General features: G+C 44.0%; 1 long non-coding RNA gene across 1 annotated transcript in view; it reads right to left on the minus strand.

Moving 5' to 3' along the window:
- The window catches only part of LOC138566068 (uncharacterized), a 43,489-nt gene extending 24,551 nt beyond the window's left edge, over nt 1–18,938 (minus strand). The window contains exons 1-2 of the long non-coding RNA XR_011301826.1: nt 18,887–18,938; nt 3,386–3,413 (exon numbers count right to left, since the gene is read on the minus strand). This is a non-coding gene — a long non-coding RNA (uncharacterized lncRNA). The remainder of the gene's footprint in view (nt 1–3,385; nt 3,414–18,886) is intronic.
- Between the last annotated feature and the right edge of the window lie 5,114 nt (nt 18,939–24,052).

The raw sequence follows: 24,052 nt of genomic DNA on the forward strand, positions 1-24,052 counted from the left end.
AGGGGATATGATGATTACAAATAATGTTAGGGGGGGGAGACTAGGAATAAAAAAAGGCACAAGGACAAAGAATAAGGGCATGGAAAAGGAACCAGGACTAGGGTGAGGACTAAGGAAGAGGGCATAGAATTGGGGAGAAAGGAAGGGCTAGTATAAGTAAAAGGAACAAAAATGAGAAGAACTAGGTCGTAGAAGAGGAAGGGGAGTAGGATGATGGACTACGATGAGGAAGAGGGACCACAATGACAAGGATAATGTAGTCTAGTATGAGGTTACACTAAAGTCTGAGTTACAGCACCTAGTAATATATGTACATGTACAATTTGAAAGAAATGTGGCTGGCAAGCTAGAGAGTACCAAGGATCATACAAATATCTAAAATATCAAGTTCCAGCAGCAACCCCACAAAGGTTTTCAATTGCCAGCACTTTATGCCTCAAATACTGTATTCAATTCAAATTCCAATTAAATGTTTTATGAGGTTTCATTAAACCAAACACGAACAGATTGTTCACTCTAACCAACATACAAAACAAAACGTTTAGGTATTTATAACTAACAAGCAAAGAAAAAGCCAGGTTATCAGGGCTAAATTGAGACAGTGGGCCTCATTACGACCCAGGCGGTCCGGAAATAACGTTGGCGGTAAACCCGCCGCCACCGTTGTTTCCGGACCGCCTGAGTCCGACCCCTGCAGGCGGGAGGTGATGTTCCCGCCAGGTCTGACCTGGCGGGTTTAACACCTCCCGCATGCAGGCGGACGAGGAAACACTGGCAGCATTATGAGATGCTGCCGGTGTTTCCATGATCCCCATTTCCATCGAGTCCCATAGGACTCAATGGGAATGTGGATTTACACCATTCCGCCTCCGTGATTCCCGGAAAACCGGGGTTGTAATGCCCCGGTAATTCCGGGAATCACGGAGGCGGAATGGTAATACGAGTCCGGCGTTAACCAGGTGGTTTCACCGCCTCGGTTAACGCCGGACTCGTAATGAGGCCCAGTATCTGTAGATCTAATCTGCAACAAATACAAGCTGAATAGCTTGCACTTGAATTAACTTGATATTTAGAACAGTCCACCCCAATGGAAAATAAATATTACGTAGCCTGTGTTCCTGAGACTGGGGGTCATTCCGAGATTGGAGGTAAGGGAAAAACGATGCCGGTAAAGGATTACCGGCGTCGCTTACTGCTACGGCCCATTCTGACCAACCAGACCGCTATTTACGGCACCGTAAAGTACAATGCCGTAAATAGCGGTCAGGGCGTGCACGCGCGACACACCAAGCCGACATTAGCGGCATGCCGTAACCCGGAGCTGATCCCAAGTAATGCGGACATGCAAATAACGGCCACCTGAAGGCCGAAAAAATACCTTACCGGCATGGAGAAAATACCAGCATCTCCGAGAAGGTGTTAAGAACCCTGAGCAGTGTTTTTAAGTGCCACAGGTGCACACAAACAGCACAGGTGGAGGCAATGGAGTCAGGCCCAGTACAAAAGAAGCACACCCACACACCACACCTCCTCCCACACCAAGATGACACCAATAGTGGTAGCATTACTGGAGCAGGAGGCCCTGCTTGCAGGGCCTCAACTACAACAACAACAGGCCCCACCACAGAGGAGACACAGGAAGAGAAGGAGGGTGAGACAGGCCCAGCATGCCCTCCCAGTGCAGCCACCGTTACCACGACGGCAGCCCCCAATCCCTCACATCAGAGCCCTCCACTTCAACCTAACACCTGAGCAGATCCACACCCTGTACCGGCTTGACCGTGACACCATCACCACCGTAGTAGTGGACCTGATACACAATGACATAGTGAGCCTCATAGAAATACGCACTGCCATTCCCCCCCTAATGAAGGTAGTGTCTGTCCTGCACTTCCTTGCCACACGCACCTACCAGCACACAGTGGGGCACATGCATGGCATATCACAACCCTTATGTTCCCGGATACTGACCCAAGTGCTGGATGCCCTCCTCAAGCACACAAGGGACTACATATCCCTACCACGGACTCCCCAAGAGATATTCGATACAAAAGTTGCCTTCCATGCAATGGCATGCATGCCAAATTGTGTAGGTGCACTCGACCGCAGCCATGTGGAGTTGGTGGTCCTGCATGCCATGGAGGTGGCGGATCACAACCGCAAGCAATACCACTCCATCAACGTGCAGATGGTATGTAACGCCAGCAAGATCATCACACATTGCTGTGCCCGATATCCAGGATCAACTCATGACTCTTTGGTACTGCAGGACTTTCTTTTGTATGTTGAGTTAGAGTGAACCATCAATGGGCCTCATTACGACCCGGGCTGTAACCATGGTGCTATTTGCGCCATGGTTGCCACCAGTAAACTACCAATTCCACCATGGTGAATGGCAGAATTACCGCCCCATTCCAAGGTTTGCGGGGGCGGTAGTTCCCCATTTACCATGGCCCTTCCCCATTCCCATTTGAGCCCCCATAGGGCTCAATGGGAATGGGGAAGGTGGTAATTACGGTACCGCAAATTGCGGTACTGTAATTACCCCCAAAGTCCCTTTGCGGGTCCCGTCCTTAACGGCTGGTAAAACCAGCCATTAAGGGAGGACCCGCAAAGGGACCTCGGAATTGGGCAGTAAGGGATTACCGGTACCGATAATCCCTTACCGCCCGGGTCGTAATGAGGCCCAATTTGCTATTCGTGTTTGGTTTAATAAAACCTCATAAAACATTAAATTGAAATGTGCATTGAATACGGAAAGGGAAATCAAAATACAACCACTTTGAGGCATAAACTACTGGCAATACAAGACCTATGGGTTTGGCGCTGGAACTGGATCTTGAGGTGGAAGAGAAACCAATATAAGGAACTAAGGACTAAAGCAAGAAAAAGGCTAGGACAGAGCACAGCCTTGGGATTAGAGTGCATGGACTAGAAAGAGGGATAAGGACTTTAGAATTAGCCATGAGAGCATACTGTTCAGGAGTAAAAGAAAATTACCCAGAATACCTATTTTGGGAATTGTAAAGCCCTCTCCATGGTTAAATCAGATTTACTGATTGCAACTTCTTTGCAAGTCATCATCCTTAATCACAGACAAAGATGCTTAGTGGCAATTTCGTAATTCATATATTCTCATTAATTAATACCCAGGGGCCTGCCAATTTAATGACTATGCAGTGGTACCTTTCTCCATGTCTTGAAGTGTTTGTAAATAGATCACTTTACATTTGTACTTCATAACATTCTTCATGGCAGATGTCCAGACTGCACACAAGCAATAAAGGTGCACAGTGTTAGTCTAAAATGAGGCTTCATCGTTACCACATCTGGGGCAGAATCCTACAGACTGCTTATTATAACAAAAAATAGATATTCTACCTACCACAGCTGAGCCTTCTTCCTCCACTTCCCTAAAAAAAGAAACAAATACGAGATTTAATAATATATTTTTGTTCAAGGGAGAAAATGCACTTTGCTCTGCTAATCATGACCATCACCCTCAGAAGCCGTTACATCACATGCTCGCTATTCTTGTATGGCATAATTATCTGTTAAGAGACACTATCACATACTCTTTGCATTTGGCCAGTCTACTGAAGCCATACTCAATACTTCAAGCCCATACTGTGTGTGTCTGCATGAGCTGCCTATCATTCCGAACAGAGGACCCTTGGAACTGGCATATGGTGAGGGTTCATTTTCATTGGGCCCATCGAGGAGTTGCCGAAAATGAATAGAGATCACTTTAGTATTAGATTCCGTTTGATGTAATAAAAGTGAAAGGATACAAAGGCAAAAAAAAAGCTTCAAAAATGATATTATAGTGAAATGTGCATATAAGCACTACTGCGGGAACAGGGATCAAATTCAAAGGGTTGTGAAAGCGCTCTGGGGAAGGCTTGGAGCAAAGAAGCACAGATCAGCAATTAATTTACGTAGTTTGATATTTGTATAGTACCCAATTGTTGTGGCTTTGAAGGGCTGTGGGGACAGGCCCGTCGGATAACCGCAGTCTGGGAAAGCAAAGCAAAATTGTTGACAAGCTGGATAGTACCAAGTATCATACCAAGACTCAACCTCTGAGTCATGAAAAAGTCATTCTAAAAGATCCATTACCAGCACCAAACCCATACAAATGCAATCCACTAGAGGTTCAGCACACCTCTTGCAAGGAGAACAGGGTGTATTTTGACAATAATAAAGATGTGCCAGCAAAGAGCCCTGCTGCCTCGGAACATTCTGCCGAAATGGGGGCTAGCAAGACTTTAAGGCATACAGAGTCAGTGATGTAAATTATACAGGTTACAAATCGAAATGGCACATTTGGCACAACCCTATACATAGGCTACCTGCTGCACAGGGGATGGCAGGCCTTTGGCCCAGCCCATCTTCCATGTGGGCTCCTCATGTCAGCTGGCTCCTCCTCACACTTCAGCTTGCACAAAGCTACAATTAAATGCTAGTTAGAAAAATACATTCTCCATCTCCAACCAGATGTACACCTGGTACTGCAGAACATACAAGGTCACTGATTTACAAACCGCCCCAGCTCGATACCAGACACTGGCACATGTCCGAATCTCCCCACATGCAGTTCTAGGTCTGTTTTGCCCCTCCCAGCACATATCACGTGGCCCATGGTGATGGCAGCTAGTCCCCACTTTCTGAAATGTTCAGATCTATTGGGATCAAACAGCTGTATGGTCAGGGGGTCTGTGACTGGTTGGTACCTTTGAATTCTGGGGCTTTGGGACAGGGCATTGTTAGGGAGAATTCTCAGTCTATGGCTAATTTGCCTCACCTAGTGAGTCCCCCAGAAGCTTTACTGGAACTCTGGAGTTTATTTTTTCCACTTGGTAAGAGTGTGCCTCTTTTTCAAACTCTTACCAATGTTTTGTCATGTGCATTTCTACTTGTTGTGTAGTAACACCGGGTTGTCTCTAAAGACTTCCCAATGACTCTTTTTTCTGGGGCTGACTACTGTCCCCGAGAAACCGGTTAAGTTGCCATTAACTTTACATAGCCCCTTTTAACTACAGACCCAGTACAACCCATCTTACATGGAGTACCGGAAAGGGTTAAATCCTACCCCTTGTTGTCTGTGCCTCTCTGAGCTTTGTTTTGCTCATTTAACATTTAGACTTAGCTGGTGGCAGTGGTATCTCCATAACTTTTCTACCGCGATTATACTTTATAAACGTGGTATTGTTTTAGGCTGTTATATTAGCCTTGAACATAAACCCGCTTGACCAAATATTCTTTCTTTTGGCTCCGGTCGGGGTTATTCACCATTCCTTTTTGTTAAAGTCCTTCTTGTGTTTTACTTTGCGTGGCAAACCAGGTTTGCCTTCTTTGTTCACCGTCTTTTGGTGGGCTTCTGCCAAGAAGCCCTCCTCCAGGCGCCTGGGTGTCTAGGTGGGCTGAATGTGAGGGAGGGGTGTAGTCACCCCCTGCACAGGGTAGAAACCCAAGTCGCACTTTGCCATGATTGGCTGAGGTAGTTGTCCGGGCTGGACAACCCCCGTGCTGCATGACAGCCAGGCTGTGTGAATGGGGGATTTTCGCATAAAAGGCAGGACTATTGGGCTGGAAGTCAGAGAGTCACCACTGGAACTACAAGAAACCGAAGAGAAGCAGAGAAGAAGACGGCTGCTGCAACTACCCCATCCCGGTGAAGCCCTGCTGCAGTCCTGGGCTAACTACCCTTCGACGACCAGAGAAGATCCAGTCTGGAGTCTTCTTCCTTTGAGCCTGGTGGGGTCAACCAGCTCATCTTCCACAGCCAGAGGATCCTCTTCTTGGTCGAAATCGCTGCAGCCTGCTGTAGTGGTCCCGATAGCCATCTGAAGAGCCTCTCCTGTTTTAAAGCAACGCACCTTTTATTCACTGTCGCTGCTGCTGGCTTCCTCCCTGTGTGGTGCAGACCCCTCCAGACATTGTCCTTCTTGCCGGAACTCCAGGAACCGTGGGTCTGTAGGAAACCACCAGGAACAACTGCTGTGGCACCAGCTTTTTCCTTGAATAAGGTACTGTGTTCTGCTTTGAGGAACTAGGGTGAACCCCTTTTCTCCTCCTCCAAGGCTTGCCCTTGTCTTCCCTCCTTATAACGTTTGCTCCCTCCATTGACAATATCTAAGTACTACGTGCAACGTTGAATCTTGAACTGTCCGACTGTGTGATCGACAACAGGAACCCGGTTCCACTTGACACTGGCTCCTGCCTATTGACACTTGTATTTCTGTCAACGAGTGTTCTCTGATTCGGTCTGCCCTGACAAAAGTATTGCCTATGATTTTTGCCCCGAACTCTCTCTGGTTAACTCAGGTGCTAAGTGTGTTTTTGCCCCTGTAACATTTCTCGCTGCAGATACGCGTATCTTTAGTAAGACCGAACTGTCATTACTGTCAAAAAGAGATGGCATATGTATTCCCGGTAACGTCTTTTGTTTCACAACACCGGTCCGTTAAAACATAGGGTACTTACCTTGAGTTATACTGTACCAAGTGAATTGGTTGTGTGTTGTGTATTTAACGTGTGGTTTTGAATTAATAGAAGTGTTGTGTTTTATAACAGATGGTTTAAAAATAAATGTACTTCTATTTTTTACCTGAAACCTTGAGTCAGTGTTTGCTTGAGTCACAGTTTTTGTGGTCCCTTTGTTTAATCTCTGCTACTGCTCATACTCTTGAGATAAGCCCGGCTGCTCCGCTACTGCTACCACTTTAACATAGTAATACAGGCTTGTACCAAAGTTGAACTTGTATTACCACTTGTAGTCTTAATTGTGTCTAGTGGTCCCTAAGGGCACTGCACAGGATTCTGCCTAACACGCACTATTACTTAGGTCTGAAAGAGGGAAAGGTTGGAGGCTCATGCCCTACATGTGTGATTGTGATAAGGAAATGCCAAGTTATTTATAAAGCGCCTTTACACAAGATGAGCGCTTTCATGCCTTTGTGGGGCACATGCCTGCTGGGGAACTAACGCTGGCAACATAAGAATGAAAAGTCTATGAATCTCGGTCCGTTTGGCAGCGCCCATGATAACCAATTTCCGCATGCATTTGCTCGATTCCCTATCAGCACCCACCTAACTGTGGCACCTATACCACATTCCTTTGTCTCTGCCTCATCCAAAACTGCTTTGGGGCCTGGGGCGATTACCCCCACCCCTTCCCAACAAGAATCAGAAGCAACCAAGCAGCCGGTCAAAAGAGGCAGGAGGTGGGGGTGTTATGAAACTTGCACTGAAAAATATCACTTTACCAGGGGCACAACACAATACATTTCTTTAAACATAAATATATCACAAAAGTGAGCCAACAAGAACACAAACCACAATTCTTTACTTTCTACAAATGTCACTTCAGCAAATAATCAGCGCTGGTTAGTGAACACATTTCTAGATGGTTTTTGAAAGTCACGTTTTTCAGCCTCTGTCAGCTTTTATTCCTCTGCTAGAGCGAATCCTTTGTGCTGCTATGAATTAGGGTTCCAGGGTCTGCACTTAGAGTGCCTATATTGCAGCTGAGACAATATGAAACCAAATTTGTAATTATTGTAGTTGGTACTCTTATAATGTGCGAGCCCCAGAAAAAATAGATTCAATTTTCTAATATGATTTAATTAGTTTATTTTGTGTGTTACCAGTTTCTTCATGTATTTGATTCATACATTTAGGTATTGCACTGTCCTTATTTCGTACTTTCAGTGTGTATTGGATTCATACACATATATACAACTCCTTGTAACTAGTTGAATGATCTCCCACCTTCAGTTTTTATTTTTTCAGTATATATTTTTCTTGTGTTGGATATCTACACATATGTACAATTCCGTACTAGTTACACAATCTCCCAACACGTGTTTCCCCACAGCTTTAGCTGTGGTTCCTCAGGAGAGATTCCTTGTTACTGTTTTCTTGGTCTTGGTTGAAAAGGTTGTGCTTTTCATTCACCTTTTTTAAAGATTGTATTTTCAATATTTCTCGGCAAATCTTTTATTATTCTTGTAAGTGTCTCCCGCAGCAAGGTCCGATTGCCTTGATGCATTCGCGATCCGAGATCATCTAGATGGATGTAGTGGAGTGCAATTTCAATTTCCATATGCGCTTAAAAGACTAGCAGTTTTTTTTTTTTTACTAATTTGTGCAAATACATATGGCAATTAATTATTTCACCCACACTTCGGTGACTTAGCGGTTTGTTTTCAGACTACCCCCTGTATGGTCTGGGTTGGGGATGTGACATAATAACTTGAATGATTAGAATTTTAGACTGCCCTCCACTGAAAAGCCTGTTGGGGGGAAGCTGGATGGTAAAAATTGGAATTTGAGAATTTAGGATTTTCAGCCCCCGCCACCCATCACCCTTCAAAGGAAGTTGGTCAAAAAAGATTAGACTGATTTAAGAACAAAAACAACACTCTTCTTTAAAGAAGTTGGGGTCAACAGGACAAAAAGGATTCAAGGCACAAATTAGTTTTCAAAAATGGATTGCTAGAGTTTGCTAATTAACATTTTCTGATTAGCAAAAACCATTTGATAAGCAATGTTACCCTAATCTGTTTAATGTCACTAGAAGTTTAGTACACAAGACATAAAACGTAACAATACAGCATTTGTGTACCACTGGAGTAAGAAATTACAGAGTGAGGCCTTGTAAATTCTGCTAGACTTACGGGTCTAGTAACTAAGTTTACCTACTCGGTCTAAGGTAAATGCACTCGACCCATGGAAACAGATGACACATTTAAATGTGCTTTCTGTAAAATGGTGCAAGTCACCAAAAATGCCAAACATTCTACTCTCCCACTCTTACTCTCCCCCCTTCCCCTTCTCACTCCACCCCTTCCTCCTACAAGGCAAAAAATACCCAGTATTGCATTGCAATTCACTAGACAAGAATGATTAATTGCTTTTCATTTTATAAATCATGTTGCACTAACTGCAATGTAATTTCAGAGAAGGTGAGCATGTTTATTGTTCTTTGTACCACGCTCCAGGACAGTACAGGGCCTATACAAAGGAAAGCAGAGATCCAGGTTGCAGGCTGACCCCAAAGTTCACTTTTAATGAGCACTTTGGCTGATGGAAACTGCAGATAAGGGTGACTGTGTGGGAGGTTGTCTGTCTTCTGCTGTAAATATTGGGAGGGAAGCAGGATGGCACTAAACAAGTTGGCCCTTTCTCTCTGATCCGTCATTGCTTCCACCTCTGTTCCCCAGCATTTTCTATTTCATAATTTGATTGCTCACATTTGCACCCTTAAAAGGGTCTATCCCTTTTTTTTGTTCACTTTGTTCTCATGTATCCACCAACCCAATAACTTTCTTTCTTGCCCATCTCCCCTCATAACTTCTGAGAGGCTCTTCTTTCATCCATTTCTTTCTCACACATCTTGCTTCCTAAATCAATTGTCTAATCCCCCTCTCTTTGCTGTTCACCTTTGCTGAGCTCTATATTCCACTCAGACTGCAATGGCCTTAAACATGATGAGCTTTCATGTGCGCATGCAAAAGGCTATTGTGTCATGCATCTAAAAGGATGTGAAAGGCTGAGTGTGCACAGCACATGTGGATTTTTGGTGTGCATGCATGTGAAAGGCTACAGTTGTTTGTGCCTGAAAAGATATGCTGTTTATGAAAGGCTAGGTGTGCACATGTAAGGCTGCAGTCTGTATGCATGTGAAAATCTGCATTGCTTATGCAAAGCTGCAGTGCCTTGGTATGTGTTGCTGTGGGTATTGTACATGTTTCCATTTGGACACCATCACCATTCAATGACCGCACCAAAAGCTAAGATTATGGTTAACCCATGTATTACCAGGTTCTATAGTCCAAACCAAGCATGCGAAGCGTAGGCTAGTCTTTTTTAATGAAAGCACATGCCATGTGATGGGAACTTGATATGCATGCTGGCATTAAACACATGACAAACGTGAACTTTGCTTTCCATTGAAAGTTGCCAGGTTTATAATTTAAGTGGTTGTGCATTACATGAAGCCTCCCATAATTTGCATATGTATTGACATCTCTGGAAGCAATACCACAGAAAATGAGCTCATATGTAGCCTTGGACACTAAATGTGATGCCAGGTTACATTACAAAACGTTTTTATAAGTAAGAGACAAATAAATTTGCTGTGCAGATTAAGAGGCCTTATCATTATTATATATGAAGCAGTACCTTGAGTGAGCTTTTTTTGTATAGCATAGACATGTCAACTGAATGGTTTGTGGACACTTCTGTGAGAGCAAAAGATTTGCCAAGGATCACACACTTTAGTTAATTGTGAAGCCGGGATTTGAGACCAGTCCGCAACATTTATTTTTTACATTTGTAGAGCCACTACAGCCCAAAGGCATTGAGGCGCTTTTTACATGAAAGTGTACATAAGCAGTATTACAATTAAGACAAGCGGTTACTTGGTTACAACGTACATTTGGGGGTTACAGTACTGTACAAAGTAAGAGTTAGGAATTAATAGTTCAGGCAAATAGTCTTGTTTTAATTGCTTTACGGAACGCTAGGTGAGAGTCGATTCCCCCGATATGCGAGGGCAGGGCGTTCCAGTGGGTGGCAGCAATGGCTGGGAAGCTGAAGCCCCCTGCACGCACTCTGCGTGTTTTAGGCTTGGCGATCATGTTGGTATAGGCTAGACTGGATGGCCTAGCAGATGTAGGCATGTCTACGCGCCGGGTGAGGTAAGGGGGGTGTAAGATTGTGGAGGCATTTGTGGGTGAGGGAGAGGATTTTGAAAATGATTCTCTGTTTAACGGGAAGCCAGTGGACCTGTCTTCTCAGGTCAGATATGTGGTCCTTTCTAGCAAACCCTGTGGCGGCCCTGAGGGCGTTGCTCTGGACAAGTTAGAGTTTGGCAATGTTTTTGCAAGATGTCCTTCTGAGGAGAGCATTGCAGTAGTCCAGCCTTGAGCCGCTAGTAGCCCTAGCAATGGCAAGCCAGTTCTATGTGGTTAGGAAGGGTCTTATTGCATTGAGCGGTTTAGCATAATATGCCGACGAGGAGGCAAAGGCGTTGAACTGCCTGTTCATGGTGAGATTAGAGTCTAGATAGACTCCCAGGGTCTTAACTGTATGGGACACAGCTACGGGTATATTATCAATGGTGAAAAAGCAATAGTTCTTGTCAAGGTTGCCCAACGTGGTTGGTGAGCCGATCAGCAGAAGCTCAGTTTTGTCACTGTTGAGGCACAGCCAATTTTCTGCCATCCATGCTTGGCTAGTGCAATAAATGGAATTAAGGGTGGTCTTATCTGTCTCATAGTCACCCGTGAGAGGGATGAGCATAGTTGGTGTATGAGATGCCCAGGGAGTCAAGAAGGTTGAAGAGGGGCCTAGTGAATAGGTTGTAGAGGGTACGCGCAATGCAGGAGCCCTGAGGCACCCCACATGTAATGTGACTAGGAGAGGCACATGCTGAGTCAGAGAAGACTTTCATGGCCCTTTCCGGTAGAAACGAGGTGATCCACATGCACGCCTTGGGAGAGAAGTTGGCTGTAATGGAGAGGTATTGGCAAAGAGTGTTGTGGTCCACGAGGTCAAACGCGGCCGACAGGTCAATGAGCAGCAGGAGCGCAGGTTTGCCATTGTCTCTGATGTCATCCATTTGATTTTCTAGGTCGAGGGCAGCCGTTTCGGTCCCATGTCGTGGACTGAAGCCAGACTGCCGAAGGCCAAGAAGGCGGTGGTCCTCAAGGAATTTTTGGACTTGCAGGTAAGCTGCTTTGTCCAGGATTTTGAGTAGGAAGGGGAAAGTGGTGATGGGTCTGTAGTTCCCAGGTGCCGATGGGTCAAGGGATGTTTTTTTGAGGAGCAGTCATACCCAGGCCTCCTTGAGGTCGGTTGGGACATGGCCAGACTGGAAAGAAGCATTAATAAATGCTGTCAGAAAGGGGGCAAGGGTCGAGCCACAGTCTTTAATGAGCTGGGCAGGGCATGCATCATCCTTACAATTAGAGGGTTTGATGTTTTTTAAGAGAGAGATGACTTTGGATTTGTTCATATCCTTGAAGTTGAATAGCGAGGAGGAGTTGATTTTAGTGTCCTTGTTCTGGTTACTGTTCTAAGTGGCAATTAGGAGAGTTAGGGCCTTTTGGTGTGCTAGGATTTTGGTTTGCAAGGTATTTAGTTTGTTAAACATGGCCGATTGGATGTTGTTGCACCAGTTTTCATCCTTCAGGATGGTAGGTGGCGGGGTGGACGGGGTTTCTAACTCCCTGAAAATGGAGAAGATTTCTTTGGTACTTGATTTCGCATTGGCTATCCTACTGTTGAAGGAGTTAGCTTTAGCAAGGATTATGCCCGATTTATATTCTTTGGAGATAGTTTTGAATGCTAGTTTGGAAATGTCATTGGGTTTGGCTTTCCAATCTGCAAGGGCGGCTCGTTTTTAGCAGACAGTTGGGGCAGTTCCTGGGAGAACCAGGCATTAGTGTGCTTGTTTATTTTGGCTTTCCTGAGATTGAGGGGGGGGGCGATAGAATCAACAGCTTGGGTGATTGCTAGCTTGAAGGCTTTGACAAGAGTTTCGGGGTCCTGTGAGAAGGGGGCCTGGAGTGCAGGCACTTTGAGGAACAGAATGATATTTTCTGCCGCGAGTTGATGCAAGCTTCTGGTGAATCCTGAAGGGATAGAGATGGTGGGTTTAGGAGGCTCATTGGAGGTGTCGAGGTCAAATTGGATGTAGTGGCGGTCAGACCACGGGATGGGTGTAATAACTACTGGGCAGTTGTGGTGGGTAACCCAATCCAGTGAATGTCCTTTAGCGTGAGTAGGGTTGGAGATGGCTTGCACGAATCCTAGAGTAGATAAGGCTTTGTTCAGAGTGGCAGCGTAGGTGTCAGTGGGATCATACAGGCCAAGATTAAGGTCACCTGTGAGTAAGACTTTGGAGTTTTTTTCAGGTTGCCTGAGAGAGCGTGAATGAGGGAGTCATGGAATTGAGTCATCGGACCCGGGGGTCGATAGACGATGTGAAGAGCCAGGGTAACGTTGGGGGGGGGGGGAATTGAACATAAGGCCCTTAACCAAATATCTTCCCAGTTTAGTTGGTAGAAATAGTACTTTGGTTTTAAATAACACTGTTTTGTAGAGATGTTTTTAAAAAAAATCATCCAAGCTGAAAAATATATAAATCCATGTTGAGAACAAACACTATGGTCATAGCTTTATTTACTAATTCTTGAATGGAAAATTACAAGAACACAAAGTAATGTTAAGCTAAAAAACATCCTATGAGTTTGGTATATGTATGTTTAAGACTTAGACACAAATAAAAAGGTATTGTATGATAAGGTCATCTTCTTGTAGGCACTGTTTGACAGAATCATGTAATCGGAAAGTGAACACTTGTCAGAAACAATGGTTCATCAATGAACCACCACTAATAAGGAGTGTGCCATTTAAAGGCTCTGGTGATAGATAAGTGTGCGTTTTATTTTATTTATTTTTACATTTGTATAGCGCACTAAGTCTAAAAGCATCAAGGCACTGTTGCATGACCAGTTAATCAGAAATGTACAGACATGGGGATAAGCAAAGTGTAATGGTTATTCAGTAAATGTTATTGTAGTTTCTAAGTTCAGACCAGGTAATGGCCTGTGTCCAGCATGCAGGCAAACAGAAGTGTTTTTAGAGTTCTTTGGAAAGTCCAGTAAAAGAGTTCAGCACGTAGGGTGCGAGGGAGGAGGCTCCAGCGTTTAGCAGCTGCGGCTGGGAAACTAGAGCCTCCAGCCTTGGTCCTCTTGCATGTAGGCGCAGTGATGCAATGGGCGTAGACACCTCTGGGAATTGTTGACTACTTGTGAGGTACTAGTGGGAAGCCCTGTTGAATTTACAAGGGTAGCGGTGTCCAGTCACATGTCCAACAAAATACACACTAATTATAGCACCAGTGGTGAAGCAAGCCTATGAGGTCCCTAGGCCCTCTGTTGCTGTACAGGGAAAAACATGTCTTGCATTGTCCCTGATTGAAAGTAAGGATATACAAATTGGCTAACCGTAAACGTTGAATTGTTAATCAAAATATTTTTATTTAGCAGTCTCGACTAATCAATTTTGGAAGACTAATTCATGCCATGTCCTACTGGTCTAATTTCACCCATCTGTAATGCTGATATGTCCCTCTTGTCCAAAACCGACCCCACTGCTGCCCCATCTGATCCTCTTCCTACTCCAATTCCCAAAATCTACCCTCTTCTCATACCATACCAATTTACCTCTTTCTTCAACATCTGCCTCACCACCACTACCTTTCCTTCAGCCTTCAAGCATGGTACCATCATTCCCGTACTGAAAAAACCCTCAGCTAACCCTCTCTTGGCCTCCACCTTTCACCCCATCTCTCTCTTACCATTCCTCTCTAAACTCCTTGAACAACTAGTCTACTCCCAACTCCTGGCTTTTGTCTCCAACCTCCTCCCCTCTACTCAATCTGGCTTTTGCCCAAAGCATTTCACCAAAACTGCTTTCACCTCTGTTCTCAACTCCCTCCTCGCTATTCCAAACACTCTTCTATTCTCATTCTCCTTGATCCATCTGCCACCTTCGACACTGTTGATCCCCTTACTCGACACCCTTTCCTCATTCGGTCTCAAAGGCTCTGTTCTCAAACTGGTTTTCCTCCTACCTTTCCAACTGCTCCTTTGCTGTCTCTTGGGGTAGCCACTCCTCAACTACTCACTCCCTAACCTTTGGTGTTCCACAAGGCTCCGTGCTTGGCCTCTTCCTTTTCTCTCTACACCTCTTCTTGCACCAGCCATCTCATCCTTTTGTATCACTCACCATTTCTACACTGACAACACCCAACTCTTCCTTTCCTTCTCTTCATTCAATCCCGATATTCACCTAAAACTCTCCTCCGGTCTCACTGCTATCAAAACCTGGATGTCCTCCCACTTTCTCCCCCTAAACAGACAAAACTGAATTTTTATTCCTCCCTGCCAACACCCTTCCTCCTCCCCCCACTCATCTCCCCCTCTCTGCCCGTAATCTCACCCTTCACCTTGACTCTAACCTTTCCCTTAACTATCATTTCACTAACCTCGCGTGCCCGTCACTTTCATCTCTTTAATGTTAGCAAAATCAGCTCCCCCCTCACCTTCCATGACACCAAACTCTTAATCTCCTCCCTTATCTTCTCTCGTCTCTTCTACTGTTCAGCCCTCCTCTTTGGCCTCCCTGTCGCTCATCTCACTCCCCTCAAATCTCTCTACCACTCTGCAATACACACTCTCTGTACCCTCTCTCCCTATGACTCCATTTCCTCTTCGCTTTCCTCACTCAGCTGGCTTCCCTTCCACTCAACTTAAATTCAACTTCCTCTGTATTGTCTTTAAATCTCTTTACAATCTTGCCCCTCCCTACCTTTCCTTCTACTCTCCCTCTCGCTCCCCCGCGTCACTGACCTCTTCCTCTTCTGTCCCTCCCTCTCCTTGCACCCCATCTCGCTTCCGTTCCTTTAAGCTCCTCCCCCTGCTTCACTGGAAATCTTTACCACTCTATCCATTCCATCTCCTTCTCTTCCAATCCTCCTTAAAATCCCACCTTCTTCAACCTCCCTCCTGACAACCCTTCTGTCCTCCCTTCCCTGCTACTCCCCTTCCTCTGATTTTACCTATTGACATAGGCAAATTGATCTGCAAACTGTACCTGTTTATTTGACTCGTGAATTGTAATGTACTGCTTCCTATGTATTCTTGTTCTATGTAAAGCGCTATATAAAAGTCAACACAAAACCCCACTATGTTCGGCATGCAGCTTCCACCCAGAGGCCAGACATGCACAGTGAAACGTTTTTAATACTAACAAAGTAAACTAATAAGTTTCAAACGTCCCATGCAAATGGTACTTGCCCTTCATAAAGTCTACTTGAAAGGGTAAGTAGACTGGATGAGTGTCTATAAAAGGTTAGCTCCATGAATGGACACAGATACAATAAAAACACTGAAAACAGTTTGGCCACCTCATGTTTGTGCTGTTATACAAGGCAATCGTAATCAGAGCAAAGTGAGCTCTGGAGGCTAAATATGGTGGATGGTTTGCAGCAGATCAGTAGATGTACAGACTTGATGGAACTATTGACACTACTTTTTGTACACATCTTGTATTCATTATGTAAGAGGAAGGACAGTAAGAGACTAAGCAGAGTGGATGGCATAGCAGGCAGAGAACTGGACAAGCTAGGTGGAAATTGTATTTTGTGGCCATCAATTTTCAGGGTAGCTGGTATAAAGCAACAGGAGTGAGAAGATGGGCTGTGCAAGAGAAAGGGTTCAGCTCATGCGTTGAGCACCAGTATGTCCAGTTGCAGCTGCATGTGACCAGTAGGTCACAGAATAAGTTTGCCACCTAAAGTAGCGCAGTCCACTTCTTACCCAATTGTGAAATTCTAAGCTCTACCAAGCTTTGCCTAGACTGTCGGGCATGGTTGTGATTGGGTGAGAGAATGCTGTGATTCGCAGTTCCCTGCGAGAGGAACGGGGATGTGCAATGGTTCTAAATATTGCATCATTGCATACGTATGCAGAGTGCACGGCTCTAGGAGCTCAGCACTGCTTCTTAATGTTAAAGGACATTTGTACCATGCACTACCACCAGAGTGGTCCCCTGGCAGATCTGAAAAGGAAAGGGGTGGGGCCAGTAGGACCAAGCAGGAAAAGTGCAAGAGAAGTGATTTGCTGTTGGCAGCAGTTCAGTTGGCAATTGTTAGCAGTTTTCAATTGGTAGCCACTGTGTTCTTTTATGCGAGGCTATGTGCGATTGGTTTTGTTGTTGCAGTGAAGTTCCTGCAGTTTGGTGTGCTTGTGTTTGGTTAAGTTTGAGAGGTGTATGCATAAGGGTGAGATGTTTAGTTGGTGGGCTAGTGGCATCACTATCTGGATGATATGAGTGCTAATTTCCAAATCCTTTCGAGATGTAGCGTGTGACTATCTCTGCATTTCCAGCCAGATGTGACAGGCTAATAGTCACAATTCTATCTAAATGTGACATAGGCTAATTCACAATTGTATCTACATGTGGCACTGTCTAATTCACATGTAGTCTAGATGTAAGACTATGTGCAAAGAAACATGACTTGGCAGAATGTGAACACTTCCATACTCCGGGCCAGATTATCCAGCATGTGCTGAAAATTAGAAAAAGCTTACAAAATAAGGAATCTAGTACACCGGTTCAGCGCCAATCCGTACTAAACAAAATGCATCTGCACTAGGGCAAGAACAGATGAAGCTCTACCATGGTTGCCTCATAAAATGTGTTTGTAATCTTTTCCATGTTAAGCAGCAAACATAAGAAACAAAACAGCCTGCTCCGTTTCCACCCTATTGAAAACATCCTTAAACGGTAGAGATGGAGGCCCAAACACTTTTGCTATATTCCGCATTAAACGGGAACATTGCATTAATTTGCTCAATTTTTTGCAGCAGGGCATATTTGAGAATCTGACCCATGGGCACTAGGTTGGCCCGAAAACTACATGTAATTCACCACTGATTTTCCAGCCGAGAAACTAACAACTGTATTCAAGGAGATGCAGTTTTGGTCCCCTTCCAATTTCTACCAATGGGACCACATACACCTGATAACCAGGTTGCTTAGCAGGACTGGAAAATGCAAAACTCCAGATTGAAAGTCTTACTAACTAGACAACGCAGTCCTGGCTGCCCACGTACCTTACATTTCTTTTCAAGCACTCAATGCATTTTGGAGTCCTGCATCGGTTCAACGGCACACATTAGGCTAAAGCGTCAAGTTAGACTTTCTTCAACGCCAAAATGCCAAATTGGTTTATCCTATCTGTTATGTTTCTTTGCACCCATTAAAATATATATCAATACAGATATTTCAACGTAAAATACAGCACCACACTCGGTCCAATCATAATTTCTATACTTCCAAAAAATGAAACGTTGGCAGCATAGAACCAAGACGGCCCACGAAGAAGCACATTCCTTTGGGACTACAAACGAGGTGTAATTTTGTCAGGCGAGAATAAAAAATATCTTTGAGCAATAGAAACTACTTTCTATTTGTTTACGCTGCTACTATATTATTCCAACATCGTTTCAAAAATATTTGTGTTATCGACCGGACGAATTCAGCAGCATAAAGAGGCATATCAATGTGTCCGAAGCGGTTAGAAAAAATGACAAAGGGGAGCAGCGTAGGAGGTGCAGCACGGCTGAAGAGTGTCCTTAACTTTTACAGTGCAGTGCAAGTCACAGGGCACTGGCAAAAAAACAGATTTCCATAGAAACCAATTCACACCGCTATGCATCTGGACAAGATAAGAAGCCACAGTCAGCTACGGCATAGCTCTCAACCATTTGTGTCGAAAAGGCGGGTGAAATCACCCGATTTTGTTTTTGGCGGGTGAGACGCCCATTAGAATGAATGGGCGTGCAGGAGGCTCGGCGGGTGACTCAGCCCTTTATAAAGCGGGTGACACCCGCCAAAAGCGTGTTAGTTGAGAACTATGGCTACGGGGTATTGTAGTGCTTCTTAAAATCCCCGCTGCGGCACTGACAGTGGCCCTGCTGCTAATGGAACTTAGCAGCAGGGGTGTCTGTGCCGCAGCGGGGATTGGACTCAAGAGGACCGACTGCGGGGAAAGTTACTACAATCTAACGAAGCAGGGCCACGGCGAAGTGATTCTGCCTGTTACGGTTTGCCCGCTTACCCCCCGCCCCCCTCCCCGCTTATTCAGTTCACAGAAACAGTGAACTGAACAAGCGCAACAATACGCGGTTAATAGGGGAACTAAGCGGACAAAAACCGCGACAAGCTAAAATTATAAGCGGTTTCGGACAAAAAGAAGCCCAAAGCTGCTTATAAAAAAAGAGGACCTGGCAGCACTTCTTACCTGTGACCCCCGATGGGCCTGAAATTGGCGGCAAAACAGATCGCCATCTTGCCTTACGTCTATTATACTAATCAAGGCTGCGTGATGACGTCATAGCAAATTTCAGGGGTGCGCACTCAATCATCCGTTAGCAACGGCCGGTCTTCACGTGTTTTACTACGTCATCATTGTGATTTTTCGGTGCTATGAAGTAGTTGTAGAGCAATTTCTAATGCAGCCGAGTACTGAGCCAGCTGCCCCTGTTGTTATAATAGATAAATACTAATTATTCTGAGCGAAAGCTTTGCATTGAAATGCGAGACTGCTTTTGAGGAAGCCGTTGATGTAAAGTTTTCTCTCAGAATAATCTGTATCCATAACGGAACGAATCTCTGCTTTTCTTTTTTTTTTTTTTTTTATTGTAACATTAGTTTATTACAAAGGAAAGAAAAACTTTTTTGTTACTTTTTGCCTCAAGTCCTCAGGGTCTTCACTGGCTAAAATCACTAATTACATTACAAATTGTTTAGCTGTAGTGTGTCCATAAAATTTATTATTGCGCAGGTTAACTGAGTGTTGAGACCTGCGATCAGGTAACACCACCAGGCATCCATGTTTCCTGACGAAGGAGCAAAGCGGTCTAAATGCAGACTACGCTGCGCTGTAATAGCTTCACAGTCTAATATTAGGTGTCTCACCGATTCTTGGCCAAGTTTGCAGAATCTACATTCTGCCGTCTGCACCAGTGGATTATGCCTCAGGAGCTGTAGTTTTATATAGATTTAATCTCATCCGCAGGAACATATTACGATGGTATTGCAACCAACTACGATGGTATTGCATCCAACTCCTTCCAGTCATTTAGGAAACTGGTCATTGGGTGGCTACTGACAAATAGCCAACTTTGAAGTCAGACCTAGCTCTAGAATGTATTGACTGTTTATTCCTCACTTATGTCACTACCGCATGCTTTCACCCTCACTGCCTGTATATAACTGTTATTTAAATTGTTCTAGCTTCACTGTTTATTACCCTGTACCGTACCTTGTAACCTTGTACTAAGCGCCCCTATACTCCTGGGTCCGGAGCGCTATAGAAATAAATAAACAAACAAACATTGCGAAGGAAATTTCTGCAAAAATTTTGGAATTGCATCAAGTTTGTTTAGCGCACTTCCAAGGTCTAGAGAAGTTATCAGTTTGTTTCGCCGTTCTTCATTTTTTAGCCAGTTATGGTGACAAATTGTTTTCTTCGCAATTTGGGGGCGAAGTATTACAGTCTCTACAGAAACTCCAGCATCTTCTAATACAAGAAGTAGTTTTTTATCCCCCTCCCTTATTAAAAAGGCAGATGAATGTTCAGAAACAGAGTGGAGTATTTCATATGGTTTTACTACCATCTCCGTCCGCATTTTCCTAAACATGGAGATCGATTTCCACAGAACAGTTCCATATAGAGCCTCAATACATAGCTCGTATCGTATTGCCACCGTTGATGAGCTATTAGGTAATCTCAACACTTTACGCCAAAAACTACCTTCAAGCTTATCCCACAACTCTTCTGGAAGATTCCAACATGTTTCACTCCCAAAAGTTATTGCGGGAACTACCTTTTGAAGGTAGAATGATAGAACCGGCTTTAGAGAGAATTTTCCGTAAGCTGCATGCAATTTTGCCCCTTGCAAGGCAAACATTTTCATCCGGGCCACCAAGTCTTGAGACCACTCCCATTCTCGAATTGAGTTGTTAAACAAAACACCTAAGTATCTTATGCTATCAGTTTTCGCAAGGAGTTCATTATTTATCCTCCATTCAAAGTTACATGACTTCTTTGGTTTACAGTGACCCACCTCGATGATTTTTGACTTTTTGATATTAATTCGTAGGTCATTTTGCATGCAATATTTCTGGAATTCATTTAGCAGGCGCTGCAATCCGATTGGAGTGGAGTCCATGAGCACAATATCGTCGGCGTAGACAGCCCAACTTAATTCATGACCATTCACCAACGGAGGAAAAACTCTTAATTCACTTAATATTAGAGGTAGATCAGAAATGAAGAGCTTAAATAACTGGGCTGCTAAAGGGCAACCCTGTTTGACTCCTTGTTTTGTCAATATCTCATCAGATAAGTCGCCTTGCTCATTTAGCCGAACTCTGATGGATGTGTTGGAATGTAGCGCAATCAGAGGGGCTAGCAGCTCACTTGGACATTTCCAATCGTGAAGTTTTTTCCACATCAAGTTACGATTTATGCTGTCGAAAGCCTGACTCAGATCTATAAAGGCGATATATAGTTTTTTCTTACGCCTCAGTGCATCTAGTTTTAGACAGGTCAAGAGCACCAGGTTAAGCTCAACCCCCACACCTTTTGTGAATCCGGTTTGACGTCGATCAACAGCTGCAACATCTTCAGCCCAGTTAGCTAGACGTTTCTGGAGAAAGGACCCAAATACTTTTCCAATTGTATCCAAAAGGGAAATCGGGCGATAATTGTTTGGGTCGTCTCGATTACCCTTTTTGAATATCGGAACAACCACCGCCTTGGACCAAGAATCAGGCAATACTCTTTCCAGAGCAATTCTTTCGAATAGAACACTCATCAGCTTTGCCCATATAGAGCTGTGGTTTTTTAACATCATGTTTGAAATACCATTGGGGCCGACTGCTCTGGAGGAGTTTAGCTTCTGGATTGCCTGATTAATATCATCATCTGCGTCTGCCACATTCCATCTTACATCAGGGAGCATTAGTTGGGGGACCTTAATGCAGTTGCAATCATCAAATATGGTAGTAAAATGTGCCACCCAGCTTGCTCCACTTACTCCATTTGACATTGCATAAGTATGTTTAATCCCACCGGTGTTAATTATCTCCCAAATATGTCTACTATCTTTTTGCATAATAAGTTTCAGCATTTGTTCGGCTTGGGCTTGGACTCGAATCAAGTTGAAAGATTTCATCCAGTTTCGGTAACGCTGTTTTCTTTTTTGAATTAGTATATTATTACAGGCATTAGGATCCTTTCTTAAGAGCCTGATGTCGTTCCGAACATTTTGCTTCTCTTGTTTTATTATTGGATTAAAAGTATGTTTTACTTCGACATCTTGCCTTTTTCGTTTGTATAGCTTCGTTTTGTATTGATGAAATAATAATGTATAGTTTATCCTTGCCGTTGTATCAATCGCGTTAGCAAAACGGGATATTGTCTTGACCAGCTTTGGTTCGTTCAGACGTAGTCTATTTGCTCCATTGTTTATGGTTATCCTCTCCGAGTATTTTATCAAGGTTGTTTTTTGAACTTTCAGCCATTTCAGCACTAGTGCGTCATGGTCACTTTTTTCTGTCTCGGTGACTTTGAGAGTGATTATTTGTTCCAAAAAGTTCCTAGATACCCATATATAGTCGAGCGTCTTCTTTAAATCTCCTCTCTTCCAGGTAGGACCCGGGGGGATGTCGCCACGAGTGCAACCATTCAGCATAGAGAGGCTCTAAGGGCAAGTTCCTTTGCCCACCTTTCACCCCGATCCCCTGTATATGTTCATTGCTCCTCGATGTGGATGTTATACTTTTTGTCAGAGGGATATTTACCCAAGAATAGTTGAAATCCCCACATATTATAATTGCAGGATCAGTGTAGGAGAGTACGCATTCATCGATTGCGGACATAACCTCAGAAATAAATCTTGATTGTGAGATCATTGCTGGGTTCCAATAAATGTTCACTATCAGAGTCACCTGTTCTCTGGAATTTAAGGACCTGGAATCTTGAATTGTCGTGACTTGTGCAAACATTTTTGGGTTCTTGGTTGACAGGATCTTCCAGTCCTCGCTGTTATTCATCATAGTTATCAAACCAGAGAAGGGACGACCAAACAAGTTCTTTCCTGCCGGGTTAATAAGGACTGTATATCCATCGCACACTGGGCATTCACGTAACCATGTTTCTTGTAGGCATATAATTGAGGTTTTGTCTGCTAATTGCCATTGTCCTTCAAAAAGATGGGAAAAACCTTGTGTGTTCCATGACATTAATTGATTGTTAATGTCAAATCCATCTGCACTGAGCTATTGTCTGGTTTGTGTTGCATGACTTTGGCACGATGATCGCTTTATCCTTATATGGTCCCACAGCTCTTTTCTTCTTATTTCATTCTCTGTTTGTTCCGTAGAAGAGTAGGGGAAGCTTTCTACGTCCTGAGCATCAGCACATATAATTTCGAATCCGAAGAACAAAAAGTCGGCAGCAGCATCCTTTACAGCTTTCTTTAGCGTGCTGGAATTAAGATGCAAGTTTACCCAATCCAGATGGTCTTCAGACATATATTCAACTACCGCTATGTCATCTGATTTGGTAGCTCGGAGAGTTGGTATGCATTGTAGAAGTTTTAGTATGTTCCGACGATTCAAATTTACTTCTTTTTGTTCTGGCAGGACATTTTTGATTTGTATTTTCCAGATGCCTCTCATGAATGGGGCATTCGACTCTGTGTTTTCCAGGTTAGAGTTTCTACAAAGCTTTTCAATTTGTGCTCTTGTTAATTTCAGATTTAGTTTGCCGCACATGTCATGTGGCTGGGCCCGGGCAGCTGGCGTTTTACTGCTCTGCTCTTCTGCTTCCATACGTGTTGGCAAAGGCAGAGGCACCTTTTTGTTGTTTTTGCTTGCTTGCTCACTTACTTGTAGTGGATTGGCCGTTTGAAGGCCCGGTCTGGGTTGAGTCTTATTGGCTTTACCGGTGTCATCCGGTGATTCTTCTACCGTAGGGGCAGCCACTTCTTTTTCTTCGTCGTCGTCAATTGAGTAAGTTGAGAATTCACATAAATCAATAGATGAGTCATATGTTTCATCGTCCTTACAATCTGAACAGTCTCTTGTTCTTTTCAAGCACCGTTTAGGCACACTCATTGATTCAATTTCTATTATAGGATTATCAGACTCCTTTGGTTGTTTCCCCTGACGTTGAAACATAGATAGGCGTGGCGGTGTTGATAAATTCCGAATTAATTTTTTGCTGCTCGTTTTGCGCGCACGTTTGGCCACTTGCCTCTGGGTAGGTCGCGTCTGTAAGTTATTTCCTCCTCTCTTTTTATCCAGGGGTTGGTTTTTACTCGCTTTCTTTGCTGTTGTGGGTTTATTAAAGATCCCAAATGAGAGTATTTCAGATAAGTTTCCTGGGACAGTTCTT

Source organism: Ambystoma mexicanum, chromosome 2p, assembly GCF_040938575.1.
Source record: "Ambystoma mexicanum isolate Mex_15411 chromosome 2p, UKY_AmexF1_1, whole genome shotgun sequence".
Taxonomy (NCBI): domain Eukaryota; kingdom Metazoa; phylum Chordata; class Amphibia; order Caudata; family Ambystomatidae; genus Ambystoma; species Ambystoma mexicanum.